Source organism: Ornithodoros turicata, chromosome 7 (assembly GCF_037126465.1).
Source record: "Ornithodoros turicata isolate Travis chromosome 7, ASM3712646v1, whole genome shotgun sequence".
Taxonomy (NCBI): domain Eukaryota; kingdom Metazoa; phylum Arthropoda; class Arachnida; order Ixodida; family Argasidae; genus Ornithodoros; species Ornithodoros turicata.
The window spans coordinates 37,520,183-37,534,763 of NC_088207.1; the positions used below are offsets into that span (position 1 = coordinate 37,520,183).

Genomic DNA, 14,581 nt, shown 5'->3' on the forward strand with positions numbered 1-14,581 from the left:
CAACAGGGTTTCGAGCATTCTTGAATGTCACTTCCTTGCGACACCCCTCCGCAGTGGGGCACGTACGTCCTGCAGTGCGAATAGACGACTTCAGAAAATCCCAGAGAGCTTAGCGCCGCTTTGAACTATGGGAACTTGCTGGAAACAAATGAGGAGAAGGTCCCCAAGCTGTTTCGGTTCCTCCTCCTTCGGTCGATTGTTCACGAGGAGCGAAAACGAAACGCGAAGGACAGTTATCCCTTCGTTATTCCAGTAATCTCTCAGGATGCAATGCGGCGCAAAGAGCACTGGGGTTTTCTGAAATCGTCTATTGCGGCTCCTGAGCCTCGGTCACAGGGTGGTGTTCGTAACTGAATGGAACTAAAATAGACTTTAAAGGAAAAGTAATTTGAAATAAACTTGTGGTGGATGCTTTAGTCTTCCTTTAACGTATCCTGCGGAGGACGGCTTGTCGAACACTTGTACCACGCCACCAAATTACTGAAATCTACGGCCGAGCTCGAACCCGCCAACGTGGATTCACTAGGCAGACACGTTATGGACTGATCTACCGCAGAATTTTGGCACGTGCTTTCGCTGCGAGCATTATTCCTGCACTTTTCGCATGTACTCCGCTCGCATGTAATGCCCTTGTACGTCCCCTGGGAAGGCGCGAAAGGAAATGAGATGGACAAGGGAAGGGGAAGAGAAGAACTCTGCGAGGAACTATTCAGCCGAAACGTCATGAATACTTCCTGACAGACAAATACGACCAACAACGAACAAAAAAAAGAGGACAAACCTCGTTAAATCCCAAGGATTCTACATGCATATTAAAGCCGCGCTGTTCAGTATAGGCAGGCCACGTCTTTTTTGTCTGATGCGAAACCTTGTTTAAACAGGAGAAGCTTTCTGGATTTGCTTCTTTCGTTCTTTCTTTATGTGTGAAGGTAATCCCAAGACGCAGATGGAATTGATTAAAACAGGTGGACAGAAAGATAAACGAAAAAGATATCTCGTTTCGTACTTTGCCTATCGGGTTTAGTCACGTGATGCCACTGGCAGGGGAGCTTCACAATCGCGAGCGGGTTTGCCGCCATGATTGATTGATTGATTGATTGATTGATTTTATTTTTGTACACACATTGTATACACAAATACATAAGGTGGAGGAGACAGAGCGAAACACTCCCTGTGACGTATAGCTCCTGAGGTCCCTCCTGTCCAGACGTTCGTCCTCACAGTATTCACCGTTATTCGTCTCGCGTTTGTAAGTTCGTGTACTCTTTTTTTTTAATTCCGTGTTAGCGCCGTGAAGCAACTGTGGCTATGAGCGGCGTACAGATGTGGACAGATGGAGAGAGGACAGCAGGAAGGAGTGGGGGACAGTGGGATTAGTATGCGTCCCGGGCCGACTTCAGGGGGAAGTGTGCCGACATTCGTCAGGAAAGTCTTCGGAAAACCCAGGGAAAACATCAGACAGCACAGCCGGTGGTAGGATTCGAACCCACCACCTCTCGGTCTTCACCACGACCTTGGCTACCAGCAACGAGCGGGACACCTTAAACAGCTCTGCCATCCCGCCGGTGTACCGTTCTACCTGATAAACACCGATAAACACTCGCCAGTGAACTTTTAAAGTGACCGGATGTATCCGAAAAGCACCGATTTTCCTCAGCGCGAGAATGGTAATATGCAGGATCTTGACGTGCTTAGACATTCATAGTTCCGAGGTTTCCAACTGGTCAAGGTGTGATGGCATCTATACAAACTTCTTACTCGGGACATTCTACTGCACAGCGACATGGACAGAGGGTAAGACGTACTACCTACGAGTATATGTTCTTGCATGTCATGCAGTATACTCTCATCACCTGAATGGGCTGAATCCCAACATTGTCACTTGTGTTTCTACGAGCAAGTCGCCAAGCTCGATGCTATGGAAACGGAAGCACACAGCTGCTAGCTATGCCAGGGAACATTCTGAATTCGGGGTGTCTGCAACTGACAGCGACAACGCTGTAATTCGTAATTTCCGCCGGGTTACTGTGACCGTTAGTGGTAGCAGTTTGTGCAAGCGACTTGTGTAAGTACGCTTCAATGTATCACAATTCAACGTAATCGAGCCTGCCTATAGACCACTTTACTGTGTACAAACAAGAGGCGCCATCTGCGCATGCGCGGGGTTGGTGTGGGCGAAATACATTGAACAGGGCGTGCCACATCGGCCGTGTTTCACTGCTACGCCGCTCTCGACTGTCCCCTTCGACAATACCCGAATAATTTAGAGCTCTGAAAGAATCAGACTAGTGTCGCTACAAGACCAATTTGTTTATGAACGATGTACAACATGACAATCCCTTTGCGCTGCACATCGACAACTGGACAGCCCAGTCACAAAACATGCCGCCGATCACAATCGCATTGTAGCTTATCTAATATTTCCGCCGAGCCACTTTACTGCTGATATTGTGCAAGCGTACAAGTAGCGGGAAGCATACATGCAGTTACGTCACCTTAGGCGAGCTGTTCGATCGGGGCGTTTCTGAAAAGCGCTAAATTGCTACCGTGGACTGATTCATGTTAGCGTCGTTTATTTGTGCACAGGTATCGTGAGGGAATCTCACAAAGGCGATGTCAGGGAATCTTTCGGCTTAACTGCAGCGATCAAACGATTTTTTCGTTCTGCGTTGCGCGGAAACTGATGAAAAGTGATTTCGGCACTCTTTCCCCATCGGGTTGCGTACCCGAGGGATACACAGCTTTGCGGCATGCACTTTGCATGAAAACACTCCAATTACTCCAATTGATTGCTGTTATTTTTCCCAAACCAGGCAGACGATCTGCTGATTGCAGCGCCACCGCTAGAGTGTGACGTCAGGCGCGCAAACTGAGCTAGATGCCTTGTGCTGTCATCGAGCTAAACAAGCAAACAAAAGTTGTGCTCAGCGTCACTGGTGCTTTCATCTCGTTTATAGTTGCTCATCTCAGATTTATCCGATAAACTCTGGTAATTAACTCCGTATATAGCTCAGTTTCTCCGTTCTCCAGTTTCTCCCAGTAACTCCGGAAAACACAGCAATTCTCGAGAAAGTGAAAACTCCGATACCCCCCTTTCCCCCCTCCCCCGGGGATTTTTGCCACGTGAGAACCCCGGAAAGTCGAAATCAATCATCCACTTTCGAGGATGCCAGTGAGGGGCATACTACCTAGATAACCGTAGCACCAAATAAAAGACAAACCAGCTTCCGTGGCATAGTGGTTAGGATGATCGCTTTCCACGCAGAAACTGGGAGGTGACACGGGTTCAGGCTGTGCTGTCTGAGGTTTTCCCTGGGTTTTCCGAAGACTTTCCAGACGAATGTCGGCAAAGTTTCCCCCTGAAGTCGGCCCAGGACGCATACTAACCCCCCTGTCTCCCACTCCTTCCTGTTGTCCTCTCTCCATCTGTCCACGTCTGTACGCCGCTCATAGCCACAGTTGATTCGCGGAGCTAACACGGAATTAAAAAAATAAATAAACGACAACTGTAAGGCTTATTCGTGCCTTGCGTTTCCTTTAGGCAGGATAGTATGCAACGCTGCTTGACAACGCGTTGATGTTGATGTTGATGGGAGAGGTTGAATTCGTCACACGACAAATTCGGCTACTCCCATAAACAGACCCCCCCCCCCCCCAAGAAAAAAAAAAGTGAAAAGAACCCCGCTTTCGCGATAACTATCGGCCAAAGGCCAAAATCGCCGGTTAACGTTGCCCACAGTGACAACGCGTAAACAACAAACATCCCCACCGCAGAGAAAGAAGCATATATGTGATCAGTCTTACCTTCCCGCGCGTCCTCTACACAATAATCATTCCCTATACACTGCATTCGTCGTCCTCTCGCAATCTCCCATTCGGAGCCTCTTGTCCAATATTGACCCAAAAGCTCGAGAGCCATACAAATGATAGTCTGTCGAATAGACTGCAAATATTAAATATCCATGCCCGGGGGTTTTTCGCGCTAACAGCATTTTAAAAATTATTCGTTACCCTCAACATTCGAGTAAAAGAAAGCGAAATGAGATACGGGTACCTTGCAACCAACACAAAAGGAACGATATTCATCCGTTTGTCCTCGTCTTTCGTGATTCGTGAGCGAAATAACGGGCGATTTACTTTTTCCCTCTTCCTCTCCTTCTCAAGAAGTTCGACAATGCGGAGCGTGCTCTCATTGGTCTCCGCAAGTCGATTTGACCAACCATCGCGAGAGATCGTTTGAGCAGACCAATCCGAGACCTCTCCGCACTGCGCAATCGCGAACGACCCGACCGATTAATCCTGTTCCTGTTGTTTTTTGTGTGTGTTAGTGTCACGTTTCATTCCGCTACTAGAGGCGTTTGCATTTTAGTGGCCCTTTGTACCTCTCCACTTGTGGTCGATCCATACAAATAAATCAATAGCGCCACACAGGGTGAGTGGAAGTACTCGTCCAGATGGCAAAGAGGAGATACATGAGTATACTACGAGCTTTTTGTGTACTCTTCCTAAAGGGATGCAGCGCCTTTTTGTGTCGACTGTTAAACTTCGCCCATCGATACCGAATACTGACGCTGTCAGCGTTAACTACAGACAGTATTTTATAAAATAGGGAAATTCCTCTTTTCAGTTACAATAAATGGCGACAGAAATGGGCCACCTTACGGCCACACTAGCAACCTCCTGGGGTGCTGTCCGGTAAACTTAGCCCACCGATACCGAATACTGACGCTGTCAGCGTTAACTACGGACAGCATTTCATAAAATAGGAAAATTCATCTTTTCAGTTACAATAAACGGCGACAGAAATGGGCCACCTTACGGCCACACTAGCAACCTCCTGGGGCGTTGTCCGCATTAATTTGGCTAATGAAGTCCTTAATTATGAAAGATGTTCGGCCCAATAACAACATATGTTCCTTTTGGTGCGCTGAAAACCGCTGATGCCGTTTTCAGAAAAAGGACCGGGCCAGTATAAGGATGGCACATTTGAAAGTCATTTTTGTCGGCCCGCAAGTAACGCGTTTTCTCCCTTTGCCCCTAAATGCGAGGGAGAAAAAGCAGCCGCTCTTGTTCCACAATATTGTTCCATGATTCGCCGGTAGAGTGGCGCTTCCGCTGTTTTTCTTTCCTGGTGTTTTCTTTGAGACTCCCGTTTGCGCTCGACAGTGGTCAAGAGGACGAGTCGGCTTATAAAGGCGTCTACCTGTTAAAGGGGCAACTAAAACGCGACCACAAAATCGTTTCAAATTGCTGGCAAAATTAATGGCAGTGTTAGTTTTGTAGTGGGTGAATCGCCCACCCCATCACCATCCAATGTATGTGTGTGTGTGTGTAGTGGGCGTTTTTTTTTTCCTCATAATATTCATTCAGAAATAATTTTGGTTGCGTAGCGCTGACTGAAACTTACTTTCATCAGAGAACTAGTAGTTTCTGGCTTTTAGTGCCCCTTTAATCATCCTGAGTTGCGAAATACAAGCTCAGGTCGGCTATGTTGGCTGATTGTCGAGATATACTCGATGCATCGATATATAAGTAATCGGAACATGCCTATTGGACACCGTTGCGCACGGTGCTCACCGCTGTCCAATAGACGCGTTCCGATTATTTTTCATGACGCAACAAGTTATCTCTACACTGAACGATACTGAGCCTCCCATTTCTAGCTCTTTCTCAGTACCGTTCGCGGGCTATTAGGCAATCTCCAGGATCTCTTCGCCCGAATCTCGAAGGTCTTACTTGGCAGATCTGGCAGGAGCGACACCTGTCGATCAATGGAAACAACAGAAAATCACAAGAACGAGAAAAAAACGAAGACTGCTCGTGGCTGATACAGAATCCATGCTCCTATGTGACACCGTACAACCGGAAAAAACAAAACAAAAAACGCAGAGACAGACACGAAGGGTTAAAGCAAGTTCCCCCAGAGAATTCGCAAGCACAATGCTTGCGGAACACTCCCGCGAAGACGTACAACAGAAAGAAACTCGTTCTTTGTCGCAGATACTATATAGACGGGAATATTGCGAGACCAGATGCGTTTCCTATTTGATGACACAAGGGGCGCGGCGCCGGCGACACGTTTCATTTTATGGTCGACTGCAAGTTGTAATCTTCTTTACAGGACAATATATAGACACGCGTCTCGCACGCCGCACGAGACAATCATTCCTCTGTAGCGTGTCGAGCAAATAGTATAGCGGCTTCAGTTCCTCGTTGTCCTCCCTTATGAACACCTGCAGTATACTCCGAGAGGCCCGTTATGTTAGGAAATTAGAGTGCATTCAATTTCTCCCCTTTCATGACATTATCCCTTCTTCCGTTCTGTATACGCCTCCCAGCCAAGCGCCGCTTTGAGTCCATAGAAACAGCACCGAACGCAGACTCCTCCTGCTCATGTTTCAATCAATCAATGAATTTTTATAAGGCCAATTTCGAGTTACAGTGTCGAGGATCGTCTAATAAAAGCAGTGAAAGAGCCGCTTGGCGAATTCAATTATCCCCACTCGGTTTCGAGTTTGCCGCGCTCGAACTTTATTTATTTATTTGCACTGTACCTACGTGTAGTATGCAGTGCGGGACCACGGGACAAAAAGACTGCTCAGAGCAGAACTATCTTGTACGATAGAAGGTTGCGCTCCTGGTATACGAATTGTATCATGGTATGGTCTCATATTATTTGATTTAAAAAAAATCATTTTCAAACACCTTACTCGCTATGTCGTCAGGCTGCAATGCTACAACCGGCTCCTTTCGAACCAACTTTGGTTCGAAGGGAGCTAGGGAAGGGAGTTCGAGCCGGCAGTTCGAGCTATAGTTCGAAGGGAGGTAAGCGCTCTCTGTTTACCTTGACATAGCAGTCCGTGTCTAACCTAACCTCTCCTACAACCCATACTGAACAACAACAAGACCTTTTTCCCGTATTATAGCACATCCACCCGAATTCGGGTATTATATTTTAGTCTTATTATTGCTGCAAAAAAGTCACATTTCTCTGAACAGGATAGACACCTATAAACACTGCACGATTTTTCATAAAAATACAAGCCGAAAACCAGGAAAGCTACATGTGACTGTGGTAGTAAAGGAAATATTTTTCAACAGTCCGTCCCTGAACTGTTCACGATGTTTTCCAACATCCGGAGACCTTGTCAAAGCCTTCACTGCCTGCCTAGCTGGCGAGGTTAACAAAAAACAAGACAAATTCGCGTTGAGAGGTTCATCGCAGTTCTTTCTAGAACACAATCGAACGTGCTCCAACTTGCACATTTTCCTTGCTGCTTATCGGCTGGCTCACTCGAGAGGGAGAAGAAGAAAACGGTGCTCGTAGGCAAGAACTCTGTTTCTGCGTCAAAAATGCGAACACCTTCAGGGTCTTTCGCTTTCAATAAAGAAGCCCTCTAAGCCGTTATTCGACTGGCCTTGTTCGAGTACAGAGGACGAAGAAATTATGGGTGAACTACTGTATAAATCGGAATATAGTCGACCCCCCAAATTTACGAACTATATTTTTTTTAGAAAAACGAAAGTTTTTACGCAGAATGCAGACAAACTTACGTCATAATAAATTAATAATAATAATTAATAATCGTAATAATAAGAATAATAAAATAATTAATAATCATAATAATAATGAGTAATTTGCTCCTCCTCCCTCCGTTAAGGAAAATAAACTGAAATTGAAAGAGGACGCGAAGCAACGTAGTCCAAGCCTACGCAACTGGGCCTGCACTCGGACATGAACGAGATATCCCAGAAAATGCACCCAAGCAGCACAACACCTTTCCTGATTGGTTGATATCGACATTGGTCCAATACTGGACCAATGTCAGACCAGTGTTGCCTATATCAGTATTTATAGATGCGACATTAAACACTGAAGGCAGAACGTATCCCTTGGAAATTAAAGTCTTTAGAGTAGAGTCGTAAATCGTAAAGGCCCGTATATGAGATACTTGAGTATTGGTCAGGAAAGCAATCACTGGTTCTTTTTTCTTTTTTTTTTTTTAATAGACACTACAGACTCGTTGTAGGATCTGTATTTCACAGTGTTTGCCAGTTAGCCTTCCTCTCTCTATTTGAGAAATGATCTATTTGGTCAATAAGTTGTTGTCCTTCTCCACAATACATTAGACAGAACGAAGAAAAAGAACATGAAGCAACAGCACCTTGTTGTGAACCTGAAGATGGTAGGAAGGCAAACACTCAAACGAAAAGTGATTAGAGTATTGAGTAGAAAATGCTGAAAAAAAATGCATTGTAGATAGAGTACAAGTACCTTGTGGAACAAGTACTGAGTAAGATAATGAAATACAAACAAGAGTATTTAAAATACTGTATTTTGAGTACGACACTAAAGATACGTACAAGTCTGAAGGAATACGTACAACATTGAGGAAGGCATGAGAGGGTGCGCCGAGGTGGCGCGGTAACGAGAGTAGTTTTTATCTGCTTTAACAAAATTGTATTGCGTTTTAACTCACTCTTAGTTATGGCGGTCTGCTATAACCACTCCTTCTAGTGCCTCACATCAGCTTAGAAGCATTGGCGCGGCCGGCGCTATAACAGCACGTTCTCTCTAATGCCACACATAAGCTTGGAAGCGTTGGCGCAGCGAGACAAATGTCTGCATGGGAATTTGTTTGCGCAGATCCGTCCCCATGCTAAGTATATGCAGTATAGGACTACATTCTCGGGAGGAAAACTGGTTTCTGCTACGAACTAATCGTGTGTCAGTCAAAAAATGGCGGCGAGCTGATGGATGCACATTTATACTAGCATATATAGGAAACCAAGAACGACAAGCTCAAGGATCCCATTGCCAGTATATGAATGAACACTAGCTCGCTGCCATCTTTTCGGCTGATATACATTATTAGTTCATAGCAGAGACCAGTACTCCTTCCGACTGTGTATTCTTACTAGTCATATATGCACATACTTAGCATGGGAACGCATCTACGCAAACAACTTCCCATGGTGATACGTGTCTCGATCGCTACACCAACGCTTCCAAGCTTATGTGAGGCATTAGAAAGAGAGTGCCTTTAGTACCACGGCGCGTCATTTCGTTGAAGCAAATAAAAACGACTCGACGAGCCACAAGTCGGGACAACCTTCTCAAGCTTAGCAGAAACGCTCGTTGCGCGAAAATGTGCAAAACTTTTCGCTCCTCCACGAAAAGAAACAGTACATTTCCGTCGTCTTTCGTCTGGCTTAGTTCACCACAGACAAGGAACACATTCGTGACAAAGACCACTACTACCAAAAAGAGACTGCTTTGCAAGTCAACAGCGATGCGTGACACCAGCGAGATCTAGATGATTTTTCCCGAGTCTGGTGCCTGAAATAATCTACGACAAGGCCGGTCACAAGTATTTTGCAGTATGCACAAGTATCATAGCCTAACCAGCGCCACCTGCACTGAGCACAAGGCGTTGCCTGACTGCCACCACAAATTTCATGTCACCGGCCTTTCATTTCGCTTTCGAAGTTTGTTTCAATGCACATTGTTTCACGCGCGGGCCTCTTAATTGCGCAGTCGGCAATTCCCTTGCACAAATAAGGGTTGCACAAACCAACTTGTAAAGAGCCTGACGTTACCGTGATTCCCCCCATGGTAATATAGATTGCGATGGGACGAGATCAACTGCGCTACTAACATTGAAGACAACAAACAGCATAAACCTGGTGTGTTTGTTTAAAATGAATCACTGTTACAAAAACGATCCAAGAATAATTAAAAAAAAAACATCAGATGCGCACCTTGTAAACACGTTTGTATTAGCCAACATATAGTATTCCTAAAGCACGAAAAAAAAAACAACTAACACATGCACGGATGTCCAATACACATCTAGAACGACGCGTCAATAAGCTAAGTGAGGAACCTCCGCGCTACCTGCAGATTGCTTTGATTCAGTTTATTATGAGTATGACGTACAGAATTTCCGAGCACAGTTCGGCCCTGCATAGCCACGACCCACGGGTCTGAGGCTATAAATATATATCCGAGTAATTCTGAATGCAAAGATTATACAAGCAGAGTGGCTCCGAAAAACTTATTGTATAAACCTATTTATATACAGCCGTGAGAAAAACACATAATGCAATAATGATTCAATGATTCAATATTGACACGGACATAAGCATCAGTTGGTTACGCACTACACACTTCGATGCGACCAATGACGGAACGTCTAGTCACATAATACGAGAGGTAGAGTATCGCTCCTTGCGATGGAACTCCCCATTCATCATCTTAAAAGTAGCGTTGTTGTTGTTGTTGTAATACAAGGGCGGATATACCGGGAAAAAGACCGCGCACTGTAATTTGTTCTCCGTGAGGTGCTCGTTTAATGCACTAGAAAAATTGCGTGACTGTTTTAATGCAGTGGGTATTGCGTTCCATGTTTTAATGCCATTAAATTCTAATAAATACGCATTCACCATATGCATTGTTGGTGGGTGGAAGACTGAAGTTGTCTAAAGAAAGGCTCCAAGGTTGTGAGGCATATCAGCTTTACACACATGTCAGCAATGATATACATACTATAACTGTAACAACGGCCCGCTCCCGAATTCCCCCCCCCCCCCCCCCGTGCTTTGCGAGTCTGGATGAACCCAAACTAAGCAGAGTCGCTGCAGGAACACCAACGCACTCAAGATTTTGCACACGCACCGACAGAATGCGCCCAAAAACTTTACACAAAAAGAAAGAAAAACGATGGGAGCAGGAGACACTAGTCAACACACTGCAGGAAGAAGAAGAAAAAAACTGCCAAGCAGTTTGATAAGCACGGCGTAAAAAGCGATCAACAACAGCTGTTGTCAGATAGGAAGCGCCACTGCATGTGCAGTGATGTGATAGCAACGTGTATCCCCCACCTTGAACGCGGCGAAGATCCACGGGTGAGGAAATCCGCCGTCGCCCCTGGCCCGGTTAGCAGAACGGCACAAAACGACAGCGGCATGAACGAGCTTGCCTCCTCCGTTTGCCCTGCCTCCCCCATTTGGCTCCTTTCACTTGGAACGCATGCGCAGAAACAACCGCTTCTCTCTCTCTTTCGTTCCTCACTGCCTAGTCCTCAGAGCTGCGCGTATAAATTCTCCGGAAAGTGTGCGAAAGAAACGAAGGAGGATGCACGGCGCTACTAGAAAGGATAGAATGTACGCGACAAAGCCGGTGGAAAAACTCCGAGATGACAACTGTTTTTACTAGGTTTAAGCGTTCAACTAGCCGAGAATTAAGTCTAAGCCCTACACGTTTCACCACCTCGTTAAACAGCGCGGATTTTCTTTTGTTTGCTGTATGGTATACATGATTTGTACCTTTATCTTGTTGACGTTTATATTTGTATGTTATCTTGTATTTGTTCAACTAACTGCTTTTCCTTATATTTTTCACTGTTTTTGTGCTAATCCCAATGCTCGCTAATATCATTCTGGAGGCGCCTTTAACTGGAATTTATTCCCACTGGCTCCTTCACCTGTATACGATTGTACGTGGATACGTAAGGCAAAAATAAAAATTTAATGTAATGTAATATATTATTGAGATTTTCCCATTCATCATCAGCAATTTATCTCTTGTTGCTGTTGAGTACGGGAGGCGTACACCAGATGACACAACAAGAATACACAGTTTTAGATGTAGCGTACGTAATCGCCTTGCGTACGCAAGGAAATAACACTATACGCAAAGCCACGTTCGGCGCCTGCATAGTATGCACCGGCTGTTTCTTTGACTATGCAATACTAAATTTTAATTCTTTTAATAATCTGTGACTCGTCGCGAGACAGCATGATCATAAGCGACGTCACAGAGTTCGGTCTCTGGATTGATTTTGCCCATATGGGGCAAATTCTTTACCGTGCGCCAAAATCTCACAAATGGCACGCCATATGCAACGTCCCTCGCGGAAGACTCCGTTGTCCAAGCAACTTGTACCTTCGCACCAAGCTGCTGCCGTCCTCGGCGGGGATCGAACCCGCGACCTTGGGTTTAGTAGACCACGCAACGACAGCTCGAGCTACAACTATACGGTAATATGTAACTGCAGTGTCTGCGTATATAATTCGTTCTGTGTGCAGCCGCACAAATTGCAAACCCTTCATCCGCGAGGCGGTCTGACGTTACAGCGTACGGCTCCAGAAATAAAGAGCGCACAGTTTGCAACGTGGTTTTGCGAGTCTACTCGCGTTGTACACTAGCGAACTGCTACGCACAGAAATTTCGTCGTTTCTCGCATCTTTCACTTTTCGTCGCTTTTCGCATGATAACGACTTAGAGAAATGTATAGATTCTACTACGTGTCCCAATTTGCATGAAATTCGACAGCAGCTTCTAGAAAGATAATCTTCAGTCTCACCTACCGCCGTCGCAAAACTGAGTGGAATCCGGCGTCACTTCTGAGAATCCTCGCGCTTGGAAATCGCACGACGGCTGCTGCAGATGGCGCTGTTTGTCGCTGTCGCCGCTAAATTCGTTGACGATACCTTCTTGTTAGCTGTGGCGCAAACGGGAGAAGAAAAAAAAAAGGTGAGAGATGCTCGCAGGATTACAGTGTGTACTGAAGCAAGCGAGCATTGGCTTTAGAGGTTGCCTTTCCATTTTGCGAAAACGCTCCGACTTCCCAAACCTCTCGAGTCGCATTTCCCACCATCTCATCACAAACGGAGCGACGGGAGCCGGAAAGCGTGCTTTCCCGCAATAAGAGTGTGCATGTGGCGGCGGCAGCTTTACAGGTGCACTCGTGTGTTACGGATATTGCGGAGTGCTGAGAACGTGGTAAGCGAGGCAAGCTATCTTCGCGAAGTTCTCGTGCATCCGTTAAAGACGTTCCTTCTCTGCAAACACACATGTATGCGGGCGCTGCATAATGCATTAATTTTCAGAGGGTCTGGACTGGAAACACGACTGGTGATTTGAACAGGGATCGAAACCGAAACTGAACCCGAACCGAAAACCGCTAAAAACCCGTATTTTTCACTCAACCGGAACTGAACCGAACCAAAATATTTTTCTCTCGCGTGGAACCGAACCGGAACTGAACCGAAATAAATTTAGGCGGTTACCGGTTTGCGAAACGGTTCAGACGTGTGCGTTGTGAGAGATCGAAACTACGATTTACACAGCGGATTGAGCCGCGTTGCCAACCAAATTCGAAACTGAGCTGATATAAGCTGAGCTGACATAATTCCCTGAGCAGGATATAACAGGGTGTGTACGATGAGCGAACATAGAGAATACAGTACGCTACCGTAACGTTACACAAGAAATGCAGATCTGTAACACGGAGAGTTGCTGTGAACCGCTGCTGTGTCGGCAACAACAACAAAAGTACATTTGTGTTTTGTGAAAGTCGTAAGGATGTGCTTGCTTTTAACCCATGTCAATCTGCTCAAAACTCACTTTCTGGAACCGATTCGAACCGATATTTTACGCTGCTGCGGAGCTGAACCCGAACCGAACCAATATGCCTGAACCTGAACCCGAACCGAACCGAGAAAAATAACGGTTCCGGTCCCTGGTTTTGAATGATTGACTGATCTTTTTTTGTCTTGGTGCCTGCCAACGACTAAATAGTCTACCTTATGGATACATTCGTTGATATTCATTCGTAGGTCTCATAATTTCACGGAGAACAGCATATATTCGCGAAAGAAAAATAATAAAGGTACACAATCGATTGACTATAGTAACAAAGTATTTTTAACTTTTAGGCAATATTTTTAAGCTCAAAAGAAAGCCCTACCAAAGTAATATGCCGTTTTAATTTGCCGCATCTTCGGGCATTGTGCAAAACGCATTTAAAATGCGCTAGCCTTATTGGGCCGTCAACAGGCCTTACGCCACGTGACGTGCCACGCGGTGGTCCGCCCCAGACAGATATTGCTTTAATATTACCGCTTTGATACGTGGCGCCCACGTATCTAGTGCACACAGCAGGAGGGATCGAAGTCAATTATCCTGCGCAGCTGCATACCTGTCGCTCTTTGCTTGGGAACACTGCTGATGCAAACGACGCACGCTAGGACGGTAAACCGAACACAGACTTTTGGTTGTGTTACACCCTCCGGGTAAAAAAAAAAAAAGGAGGTTAATGAAGCCATTACAGGCAAAAATAGTTGGGAGAGGACCCGCGACTCGTTGCTTATCAAGCAATTGGTACATGATGAAAATCAGAATGTACAACGAATTCTCCCTTTCGGAGTTTTCACTTTTTCTTTTTCGCCAGGAAAAACACTGACACCTCACGGACTCCGAATAGGGTAGACCAGCCGTTCGTTCGTACATGACGCGAACTTTACTTTGCTTTTCAAGGACGGTTAACAAAAGGGATGAAAAGATAAAAACAAAACAAAAATCTAAAAATTGTTTCAATGTTTCTATCTCTCTATCACTTAGACAGACGGGATTTAGGTGCGCGCTTCATGGTGCATCATCGGATACATGAATTTGCATTTGTTATGCCGTTCCGTTCCACGTATTCCTTTTTCGTTGTATGAGCGCCACCTATATCTAGGCCCTGGCTGCTCGTAGGCACTCTTTAAATAAATAAGTAATACGATTGGCTAGGTA

The 14,581-nt window shown here is 45.5% G+C and overlaps 1 protein-coding gene across 6 annotated transcripts in view; it reads right to left on the minus strand.

The window, feature by feature from the left end:
- LOC135400981 (cytochrome b5 reductase 4-like) overlaps positions 1-14,581 on the minus strand; it is a 77,206-nt gene that overhangs the window by 47,230 nt on the left and 15,395 nt on the right. For 2 of the 6 annotated variants that reach the window (XM_064633049.1, XM_064633045.1), the window contains one exon: positions 12,369-12,506. The exons of 2 other annotated variants lie outside the window; for them this stretch is intronic. The gene's annotated coding sequence lies outside the window, so the exon portion shown is untranslated. Of the gene's footprint in view, positions 1-10,884; positions 11,000-12,368; positions 12,507-14,581 lie in introns of those variants that run through there. 2 more of the 6 variants (XM_064633048.1, XM_064633050.1) reach the window with 2 other exon arrangements.